This window comes from Lolium perenne, chromosome 6 (assembly GCF_019359855.2).
Source record: "Lolium perenne isolate Kyuss_39 chromosome 6, Kyuss_2.0, whole genome shotgun sequence".
Taxonomy (NCBI): Eukaryota; Viridiplantae; Streptophyta; class Magnoliopsida; order Poales; family Poaceae; genus Lolium; species Lolium perenne.
In genome coordinates this window covers 84,661,080-84,673,421 of record NC_067249.2, presented here as the reverse complement: position 1 = coordinate 84,673,421, position 12,342 = coordinate 84,661,080, and positions in this window count along the sequence as shown.

The following is a 12,342-nucleotide window of genomic DNA, read 5'->3' as shown; positions in this document are numbered from 1 at the left end:
GCAGTCGAACATTTTCCGGTAGAAGCCCCCTCAATGCAATCGGAAGCAATCGTGTCATTATCACGTGATGTCATGAGACTTCAAGTTCTGGAATGTTTTCTTCTCCATATGTATTATTCCGTCTAGGTTTATGGGGAAGCCAGACTGGACCTTGATACTGCTAAGACATTCAAAAATATTTCCTTCTCTCGCTTTTGTAAGAGCGTAGCTGGATAAATGACGTCCTTTAACTCTCTCATGCAGCTTTTTGGGGTCTTTCCAACGTTGCTGGTCCTCCCGTGCTTCGGTGTATCTTTTGTCTTCCCGTACACACCGAAGCCTAGCGAGGTTCACGCAAAGATTCTTCATCACGTGCATCACATCGATTGAAGAGCGGACCTCTAAGACTTCCCAATAGGGTAGATCCCAAAATATAGATTTCTTCTTCCACATGGGCGCGTGTCCGGCATCGTCATTCGGAGCAGGATCGTCCGCCGGGACCCTTTCCAAATATTACATCTAGATCCTTGACCATACCAAATATATCAACACCATCACGATGGGGAGGCTTCCTCCGGTGATCAGCCTCACCGTTGTAATGCTTGCCTTTCTTTCTTACGGGATGGGTAAGCCTAAGAAATCGACGATGCCCCTGTACACGACCTTCTGACCTTTTCCAAATAATCACCTTCGAGCTCATGTAAACAGTGTGTGCATGCATTGTATCCCTTGTTTGACTGTCCTGAAATGTTACCAAGAGCAGGCCAGTCATTGATGGTTACGAAAAGCATCGCTCTTAGGTCAAATTCCTCCTGCTTGTGCTCGTCCCACACACGTACACCTGCTAGGGACCACAGCTGTAGAAGTTCTTCGACTAATGGCTTCAGGTACACATCAATGTCGTTCCCGGGTTGCTTCGGGCCTTGTATGAGCACTGGCATCATAATGAACTTCCGCTTCATGCACAACCAAGGAGGAAGGTTATATATACAAAGAGTCACAAAGCCAGGTGCTATGGCTGCAGCTCTGCTCTCCAAAAGGATTCATGCCATCTGTACTGAGACCAAACCGTAAGTTCCTTGCATCCTGTGCAAAGTTTGGGAACTCTCTATCGATTTTTCTCCATTGGGAGCCATCAGCAGGGTGCCTCAACATCACGTCTTTCTTACGGTCTTCTTTGTGCCATCGCAACAACCTAGCATGCTCTTTATTTATGAACAAGCGTTTCAGCCGTGGTATTATAGGAGCATACCACATAACCTTGGCAGGAACCCTCTTCCTGGGGCGCTCGCCCTCAACATCACCAGGTTCATCTCGTCTGATCTTATACCGCAATGCAGTGCACACCGGACATGCATCCAAATTCTCGTACTCATCGCGGTAGAGGATGCTGTCATTAATGCATGCATGTATCTTTTTCACATCTAATCCTAGAGGGCAGTCAATCGTCTTCGCTTCGTACGTCGGCGGGCAATTCGTTACCCCTTGGAAGCTTCCTCTTAATTATTGTCAACAACTTTCCAAATCCTGAGTCAGTGACACCGTTCTCTGCCTTCCATTGCAACAATTCCAGTGTGCTGCCTAGCTTTTTATGGCCATCTTCGCAAGTTGGGTATAACAATTTGTTGTGATCTTCTATCATCTTGTCGAAGGCCAACCTTTCCTTTTCAGTTTCACATTCTCTCCTTGCATCAGCAATGGCCCGGCCAAGATCATCATCAGCAGGCTCATCTGGTGCCTCTTGATCTTCTACTTCATTGTCTTCATTGCCTTCTGCAGTATCATCGTATTCAGGGAAATTGGGATAACCGTCATCATCCTCTTCCTCTTCGTCATTGTCTTCCATCATAACCCCTCTTTCTCCGTGCTTGGTCCAACAATAGTAACTGGGCATGAAACCGGATCGCAGAAGGTGGCTGTGAATGAGACTCGAGCGAGCGTAATTTACGGTATTCTTGCAGTCCACACATGGACAATACATGAAGCCACCATGTTTGTTTGCCTCCGCCACGGCCATAAAATTATCCAGGCCCGCAGTGAACTCGTCAAACCGTCGGTCAATGTACATCCATTGCCGATTCATCTGCATGATATAATTAAGCTGATCAAAACCATTACAGAACATCACGATGTATATATACACATGCATTTTATCAATTGCAGATGAAAAGGATAAAGTTGTTAACCTCGATGAAGAAGAAAAAAGCAAGTTAAGTGTGGCTTGATTTGTGTAAACTCAAGTGGCAAATCCTCTTAAGCATTTCATCGAACACCTCTTGTGCATGTGAAGAAGAGAGGAAAGCAACACACCCCTCTTGTGAAGATAGTGAAAAAATGGCTAAGTGTGGCTCACACTTGGGCAGGGGCAAGGTTATATAGCCAGAGGGGGGCCTTTGGACCCGGTTTGTCATACAAACCGGGACTAAAGGGTTCCCCAGGCTGACACGGCCTGCCGCGCCCTGCGGGTGGACCTTTAGTCCCGGTTTGTATGACAAACCGGGTCCAAAGGCCGCTACAGGACAGGCGCGAGCAGGTGGGGTCGTCCTGGGCAGAAACGAACCGGGTCCAATGGGGGCATTGGACCCGGTTTGGTTCAGCAGTGGGTCATTTGCTTGGGTCCAAAGGCCTCTTCTCCACTAGTGTGTGCGGTCCTCTTTTGTGTTCCTTCCGCTTCATGAGGGAGCCTGGAGCATCTTCTCTAGCCATGGGGGTGGTGGTCTTCTCTTTCATCAGAGCAGATTGGCTAGTTTTGTGGCTAGCTTTGGCGGATCTCGCGATCTGTCGTCTAGTTGCCAGCGGTGAGGCGTAGCTGCCGGTGAAATCTGGCCCCGACTTCGGTCATGGCGGATGATGGCGGCGTAAGTTCATCGTTACCTTGTTGAAAGCATTGTCTCTGCAGTCTACGTTCTTTTCGCCTGGGCTGCTCTGGGAGAAACCCCAGACCCGGGTCTCCCATATCGGACGATGGTGGTGCATAGCACCGTTCTACATGTTAGGGGCATCGTGTTTGGAGCAGACAACTGATGGTGGTGGTGCTGAGGTGGAGTGGTGTGCCTTTGTTGCATCGGCGTCGTCGAGTCTCGGCGGCATGGTGCAGCGGTATCTTGGAGATGGACGCAATGTGATGGGCATGCGCAAGATGGTGCCATCATCTGGCGCCGTGGCGGCGTCGATGGCAGGCATGGCAAGGTCAATGTGGTGATCCCTCTTGATGATGGGTTTGAGGAAGATGATGGCGATAGCGATTTCTGCGGTGTGTGCAATGGCGTGCGCTGAGGGTCTCCGTAACTAGTTGTGCTTCTCATCCGCCAATGGGCGGCTTGGGAAGGCATTCGGTTTTAGATGATGTGCATTGGTGTATTTTCAGGGTACTAGCCCTGTTCATGGTCACCTCTTTCATCACTTTTCTAGGTATAACGAGTTGTCGCTAGAAAGGTAGCTTCGAGTTGTCGCTAGAAAGGTAGTTTCGAGTTGATTTTTATATCTTCCTTGTAGGCTTTATGAATAATCTAATAAAAATGTGTGCATCTTTTAAATGCAGAGCCTGGAGCTATGCTCCTATTTCGAAAAAATGCATATACAATTTGTCTCACATGGATCTCACTAAGTATCATGAACACCTTATTGATGATGAGAAAGTAAACCTTGAGTTTCTCACTAGGAAGCACGATCTTGAATCTCTCCAGGTTGTTCATGAAAACTTATGTTCCAGAATGAATCTCTTATGCCAAAGTAAACTCATGAAATCCAAGAAAGCTTCAACACTCCTTGTTTAAAACGCTCTATCTAATGTGTGCAGCTCAGCTACCCGCGACATGGGGGGTGATAAAAGCATCTCTAGCAGACCCCTTAACACATTCAAACTTGTAAAATAATTCTTACAATTTTTGACGAAAAAACATCCACTCTCGATCCCGAAAATCCGGCCGACTCGTAAATACTTTTAAGGGGAACTGAAAATTGACGCCCGAGTACCCTATATCCTCAGTTTCTATGACAAATTTTTAGTGCACTGCAAACCGGAAAAGGGTTGGCATGAGGGAAGTTTTAGCTCCCTTCATCGCCCTTCCACCGCGGAACTCGCAGGAGTCCAGCCAAATTTTGCCACTCCGCCACAAATTCCGCGACACTCTCTAGATACCTGATCTGGCAGCGCCACATGACCCCTGCCTCGACCTTATGCTACACCGGAGCTGGCAAGGACACCGCTACCCTCTCTTCTACCTGATCCTCGATATGATACCTGGGGCGGTGTGACCTACGGGCGATGCTGGAGGCCTCTTCCTCATCTTCTAGCTGACCGAGATAAGAACAAAGGTCGTGGGTTGGACTGGTGTGGGAAAGGCTCGTGCAGTATGCGGCCTCCCGCGCCACCAGTAGAAAGTGTTGGCAGCAGAATCACACGGGGGCACGACGCCGGAAGCCCCCCAGACCAAGGTTTTCATTATCGCGATACTAGGAAGTATCATTTTCTGATCACTTGTATCGTATATATCATAGTATTATGATACTATAGATTCTATTTTTAAATAAAAATATATGTAAATATACTCTTCAGCTCGCTACGCGGTTGCGCCCTTAATTTTTTTTGTATAAGCATGAAATCGTATGGTATCGAATGTGTACCAGGATACTAACGATACCATGATACGTATCACGGTACATGTGGAATGCTACCAGATTTAGATAGCACCGCAATGCGTATCGATTCATAGTACTAGTATCGTAGAACTGTAAAATACTGCGATACGTATTGGGATACTAATGACAACCATGCTCGGGGCCTCAACTATGATGAAATCGCACATGCATGCGGCCGTGGAAGCCTCGGGGTTTTCGGTGGTGGCAAAATTGCAAAGAGATGGGAGGGTGGGTTAAGCAGCCAGAGGAAGAAGAAGGGGAACGGGAGAGAAGGGGAAAAAACAAGCTGAACTACGAGATCTTACGGGATTTTCTAGGGGTGCTCCTTGTTAAGCTTCATGCACTAGCCACTTGAACGAAAAGTCCGAACTGATGGAAAGGACCAGGCAATCCACATATATATTTCACAACACCCCCACTCGCGTGTGACGGGAGAAGAGAAAGTCAACACGTGAAAGAAGAAGAGCACACCGAAACAGGGCATCAGCGGTGGCTAAAGAGGGGGGCAACAATAATTTTTAGGCTTAATTGCGAAAACCATGTGAAAGCCAGGATTTGAACTCGAGACCTGGGGCTCTGATACTATGTTAAGCTTCATGCACTAGCCACTTGAACCAAAAGTCCGAACTGATGGAAAGGGCCAGGCAATCCACATATACATTTCACAACACTCCTAATTTTGAAGGCAACATGCGAGCAAAATAAATAAAAAATGGGAAAAGAATAGCGATAACATTCTGTAGATATTAGGTAGATATTTAAATTTGTTGAAATTTTGTAGCCAAAATAAACCTCCATTGACCACGGCATGTGACAAACAAAAGAACGATAACATTCTATTCATTTTTTCTTCATGTGAAGTTATATGCATTTTTAAAAATTCTTGTTGAGTATATTAATATGAAAATAATCCATGTACCATATCGTTTCATCCTTATGTGATTTCATTCCTTGTCTCCTCACATGTCGTTGTGCAATTAGCGTAATATTTATATGTTTAGAAATATTTATCCAAAAACATAATCAAGAATAAATTACTAGTCGTTGAAAGTACATCTAGAATTGCTAAATGGGTTGCTTTATTCAACACATTGTAGAGCACCGATTTTACTGCATCACGGGCCATTTACCAGGCAAGACCCGGCGAGCGACGGTAGTCTAACGACATATGCAACACCAAATAAAAAATAAGGGCTTTCTTAATTCATAGAATAGTAAAAGCATAGGATTAGGAAAAGTATAGAAATAAGATGTCATATCTACTTCAATTATATGAGAAGATGAAGGGCTTCTTTGATTTATATGATAGGATAAGTACAGGAATAGAAAAAAGCAAAGCATAAAATTGAGATGTCATGCCTATTTTAATCCTATGTAAGATGAAGCTCGTTTGATTGTAGCAAAATAATTTTCCATGAGATATGACATAATATTTTTTCCATAAGATTTACACTACAAGATTTCTGTAGGTTTTGTTTCTATAGAATATGTTTCTATGAATCAAACAAGTTGTGTAATTTTTTTGCGTATGATTCAAATCCTACCCGATTCAAAGAAACCTGAAGTATGTTTTACTATAGTAAAGGAACTTTTCATAAGTTATGATCTAATGTTTTTTCCTATAGGATTTACACTACAAGAGTTCTATATAGTTATTTTCTATAAAAATAATTGCTTTTCCTTTGTTTATCTAACTTTGATGTTCGGCATTGTGGGAGTCAGCTCCAAAAATTTGGGCCCCCAGAGGTTAAAGCAAAATGAGGTCCTAAATGTAAAAAAGTTCACACAACTAATGTAATTAAAATTCTATGCTTACAAATAAACGGCTACGTGCAGCTCGACCTTCGTTTTAAGTTTTTCGTATAATCGATGCATACTTAATATTAATATGTATTATTTGATACGATAATTAGGAATTGTATTAATGCTAAAATTGTGAACGTAGCACTACAGGACACACAGAAAAAAAAATCCAAAAAGAATATTCTTGGTCTAACCGGCCCTAATCTGGCATCGATGCGGTGGTCAGAGATTCATCCACATATAGACAAACTAATATTCCTCTGTACACGTGCTTGTTTATATTCACCAGCGCCAGATTGAGAGAGACTATACAAGTCGATGAGATGCTCAGTTCGGAGGATATGTATCGCAAGAACTGGAAACGACAAGTTAAGCTATTTTTGAGGAAGTGAATGTCGCAAGCTGCACGAATGCGCGAGTCGTCTGATTCCCTAGATGATGATATGGTGACATACAGGCATACAGCACTCTCCAAGCATCTTCTTCTGTCTTTTCTGTTTCTCTCTGAGAGATAAAAGGATCGTCCTAAAGTTGCATGCTGCTCTGGTCCTCCTCTTTCTCTTTCAGTCTTCGTCTTGGTCTACAGGAAGGAATGTGTCCCAAAACCTCGAACCGAAAGTCTTTAGCTATCTCCATTCAAAAGTCATGGACGTCTAAAACCGCAAGCTGACAAGAAAAATGCACTACGATCGTCGTGTCACAATCCTACGACTGGACTAGCAGTTCGAGCTTTACTCAGGGATGGTAATGAGCAAAGCCGGAGCTAGGATTCCGTATTCGGGTACGGAACAACGACAACCATTGCACACAATGATGGTTTTATTTGTCTATATGCAATTTATCCCTTCTACACCCAACTTTAATAAGGCAAGTCAGTCAATTTCTCTATATATTCCTTTCCTCTCCATTCGACATCTTCTCCAATTGTAAGAAATCTCTGCCACGGTTCTGTTCCCTTGGGCACAGAGATGACAATTGGCCACAGGACAAGCATCGTAGCTTGATTGGAGTTTTTCGTTAGTTTAGATTTGCTTAAAAGGAAATAACACATGCTTCAATCTAAATTGAGTTTCGTTCACACTTTTATTTGGATTCCGGGTATTGAAATACACACCTTGATATTCATGGGACATTTGGATTTTGATCTGTAGCCACTTGTATTCTTAGTGTTCAGTTAGTACTAAAAAAAATCATTGCTACTATGTTGTTTATCTAATTTGATGTTGGGCATTGCGAGGGTCGTCTCCTAAAATTTCAGACCCAGAGGGAAAGGAAAAAAGGAGGCCTTAAATTTTTTAAAATTCGTACAGCTAATATAGCCAATGCATACTTTTACTTAAGCATATAATCTTTCAATATCTGTTATTCGGTACCATTTTTAGAAACTGTAATAATGCTTAAATTGTAAATGTAGCATTAATCAATAAATTGGCCTCATTTTCTACTGTAAGCATCACCTTCTGGTATTCGTTAAAATCAAATATGCTTTGTAATTAAGCTTGTACACGACATCACTTTTAATGAGAACTATCTTGGAAATCTTGGATGTGTGATACATAGAGCACATATAGCTATTTCCCAAAACGATTCAATCGTAGAGCTACGAGCATAGAGAAATTTATCAACTACTAATTATCATAAAGAATTCTTCTACTCCGTAACAGAAGCTTGTATTTATCCTACACCTACCAGTGCAGCAAGAGAATTCAACAAATTACCGTCACCGATCTTCTAATCTCTTATATTGACATGGCCGTCTTATCTGCTCACCTCCTTCTTCATTAATCCATTTAGGTCAGAATGGATCCAGGAACTTGGGTTGGGAACAACCCTGAAAAAACAGTCACATAGACGATATGCAATAAACAAAAATACTCCCTCCGCCTAGAAAAAGATGCCGCATCCGAATTTAGATAAATCTACACATCATTTTCGAGGTAGAGGGAGTAGTATGTTACTGATCTTGCTTTCTTTTATTCTTGCTTTACAGAAGATCTTGCTAGTTTTATAGTTGCATCACCCTTTAATTACTTCACCTTGCATGCTTAACCACCATTACTTCTTTTATTGTGAATTTAGTTACAATCCTTTGCACAATTCACCTTTTCTCTCGATAAAACAAGCCGTGACCAAGGGATTGACGAAACAATTTCAGGAAAACCCTTTCCCCGTGGGAGAGCGGTATCTATTACTTATACTTGAGCGAGAAAATCTTTATTCACTAGAGATGTAACATGTAAATAAATTTCTTGAGTAGTTACATAATAAACTCATATACTTGGTAGGCCTCCATCATTGATGGTATGCACATACACTAGTAGAAAAAGGGGCATTCGTACCGGTTCCAGAGGGCCTTTCGTACCGGTTGCGCAACCGGTATAAAACATCCGGTACAAAAGCCCCCCCCCCTTTCGTACCGGTTCCTTACGAACCGGTATTAAAGGGGCCTCCACGTGGGCCACCAGGAGAGCTCAGGGCCAGGGAGCTTTGGTACCGGTTTGTAATACGAACCGGTACCAAAGGTTGCCACCCGCGGCAGAGAAAATGCATGAATCTCTGCCGCGACAGAGAATTCAGGGTTTAGGGTTTTTGGAGGGGTTTAGGGGTATCGGAGAGTTTCATATCGCGTCGATGCACCAGAAACGTGTTTGGGTTTAGGTAGTACATGAAGATCAAGATGATGCATAACAAGTTGGTGCATATAATATAACACACATGTAATTGCATAAGATCGTAAATTAAGTAGTACATGCATGAAGATTGATCTTCATGCATAGTGGTACTCTCCGAGGCGTACTCTATATATGTCTATTACATGTAGCATAGTGGTACTCTTCGAGTCAAACTATATATGTAACATATACATCTTCATTCATAGTGGAACTCTGCGAATGGTGGTATGACGTCCCGAAGGAAAAATCCCGCCAATTCCTCGCCTATTGCTATGAAGCGGTCCTCGATTGAGACCTTGTTCCGCTTTCTTGCCAACTATAAAAGAATAAGATACAAATGAATACATGAGCTATGTGTGTGTGTGTGTGTGTGTGTGTATATATATATATATATATATATATATATATATATATATATATATATATATATAGGATAAATACTTCCTACCCCTGCGTGTAGTTACACCCATGTCTATATACTTCCGTACGGAAGTATATACGATACTTTATCGGTTTGAGTATGTTCGTATACAATATCTAAGATACTCCAAACCAAGTTTGGTGAAAAAAATGCAAGTGAACCCATAGTTTGCATTATATATCTAAAATACATGCATATGTATACGTAAAAAATAAGTCTACGTAAAAAAATGTACATACTACCTATAAAGTAGTATATATACTTCCAAAATAGTTTTATATACTTCATACTACATGTACATACTCTCCAGCATGATAGATACTCTCTACTCCGGCATGATAGATACTCTCCACATGTACATACTCTCTACATGTACACAAGGTTGTACTTCCCGGATAACAGGGTTCAACTTTCTGTCGAACTTACCTGAACTTCCCATTTTCTTCAGAGCTACTGATTCTACTTCGTGTTTCCCAACCATTTATCGGAACTATGCAAATGATATACCGTTGGATAGATAATGAAAAACCGCAACTTTTCATGTTCACACTTTTCACAGATGTTGCACGGTTTAAATTTAATTTTGAAAATACGAAAACACATCTATATGGTCAGAAAACGAACTTTTAGTTCGGTTTTTGAATCGCTTATCGAAACTGTGCAAATGATATACCGTTGGAAAGATAATGAAATTGCGCAACTTTTTCATGTTTTATGTTTTTTCAAAATCCTCACAGTTTTTGAACAATTTTGAAAATACCGAAATTCGGACGTACTCAAAAAACGAGCGGACAGTAATTTGGATGATTTGTTTCAACCGTATATCGGAATGATGCAAATGATATGGCGTTGGAAAGCTATGGACTAGGCGCAACTTTGTTATTGCAATTGTTTTCTCTAATTCCTTACAGTTTAATAGAATAACACGAATTACTGTCCGCCTGGTTTATATGACGGGCACCGAATGTTTTCCCCCGCGTTTTTCATGCGGTATATTTAAACAATGCAAATGATATACGGTTGGAAAGGTCTCAAAATGGTGCATCTTTTTCGTATCTACCATTTTTGCCAACTCCAAACGATTTGAAAGTAATTTTAGAAGTTTTAAAATCATGTTTTCGGTATACTTTGTGGGATAACAATTTGAATTTAATAGATTAGATCTATTTATTTGTTTTAAAATGTTGTAGGTAATGAAATTAGACATATACTCTACCATATAAAGCTTTTGGTGACAATTATTGAAGTGGTTGGTGATCAAATCGATGAGATTTGAACAATAGATTTCCGCCCCATAAAACCAGAGCATTGAACTTCCCTCGACACGAACTTGCACTTCTAGGGAAATGCGGTTGTACTTCTCGGCGCTGTTTCACCAAAGTGTTCAGTAAAATGACTAAGTTTCTCATACGGTGTTCGTTTGAGGTCCATGGCCACACAAAATGCTCAGCACAACCACGCGCATCTGAACTTCCCACGACATGTCCTTGTACTGCTTGGCCTTCATGGTTGTACTTCCTGGAAATGTTCTGATACTAGTGTGTTTTACAAAAACTAGCATGTGTGCTTCAAAATGATAATGTCAGATTGTCCCTATATTCTATTTAAGAGATTCTGCACTTCCCGGATCTTAATATTTGAACTTCACAATGTTGCTTTGTGAACTTATTTGGGGGTATTTTCTTCATGTAATTACCGCTTGTACTTACTGTTGTCTCCGCCTGTACTTCTCAGAATCACTGCTCGTACTTCCTTGCAGATGACGGGATTATTTTGTTTTTTCTACATTTGAACTTTGTCGGGTTTCTTATACTTCCTATATTAAGTGGGTGTATTGCTCGTGTTGAATGGTTGTACTTCTCATTGTCAAGTATATGAACTTCTTTACGGGTGATGGGATTATTATTGTTTTTTTCCTATGTGAACTTAGGTGGGAGTATTTTTCTTTGAACACTTTTAATTCATGTAATTACCGCTTGTACTTCCTGTTGTCTCCGCCTGTACTTCTCGGAATAACTGCACGTACTTCCTCGCAGATGATGGGATTATTTTTGTTTTTTCTACATTTGGACTTTGTCGGGTTTCTTGTACTTTTCTATATGGGTGTACTGCTCGTGCCGAATGGTTGTACTTCTCATTTTCAAGTATATGAACTTCCTCGCGGGTGACGGTATTATTTTGGTTTTTTGTACATTTGGATTTTGTCGGTTTTCTTGTACTTCCTATATTAAGCGGGTGTACTGCTCGTGTCGAATGGTTGTACTTCTCAGCGTCAAATAAAATCGAGGCATCCGAGCCTACACAAATCAGGGTAGCGGTCGAGGAGCTTCAGCGGCAGCGAGACGACATCGTCGAGGGCGCCAACGGTTCAGGGTGGAGCTTGCTCGAGCTAGTCTAAGACGGTGACCAGGCAATAGATAAGTTAATTGTCGAGATGTAAAATAGTGGTTGCTATCCTTTATAAAACATTGTACTGCTCCACAATGGAATGTGGATGCTATCTTTTTACAAAATATCTGACGTGGGCTCTGTATACTGTTGTACATGCCGTTAGGAAAGGCGGTATTTTAGCTAAAGGTTCGCTGCAAGCCTGCAACTATAGCTAGCACACATCTATGCTGGAAATTGATTATAACCTGGTCAGCGTAAGATTATGGAGCAGCGACAGCTTGTGGAAAACACATCTGTATCAGTAGCAAGAGAAGCAGCGGCAGCACGCGACCAAATGCTTTAATTAGTTTACTCCATCTATTCACGATTGTACTTTCACGACGATAATACATGTACTGCCCAAACAAAACAAGCTCAAGTAATATGTATGCACAT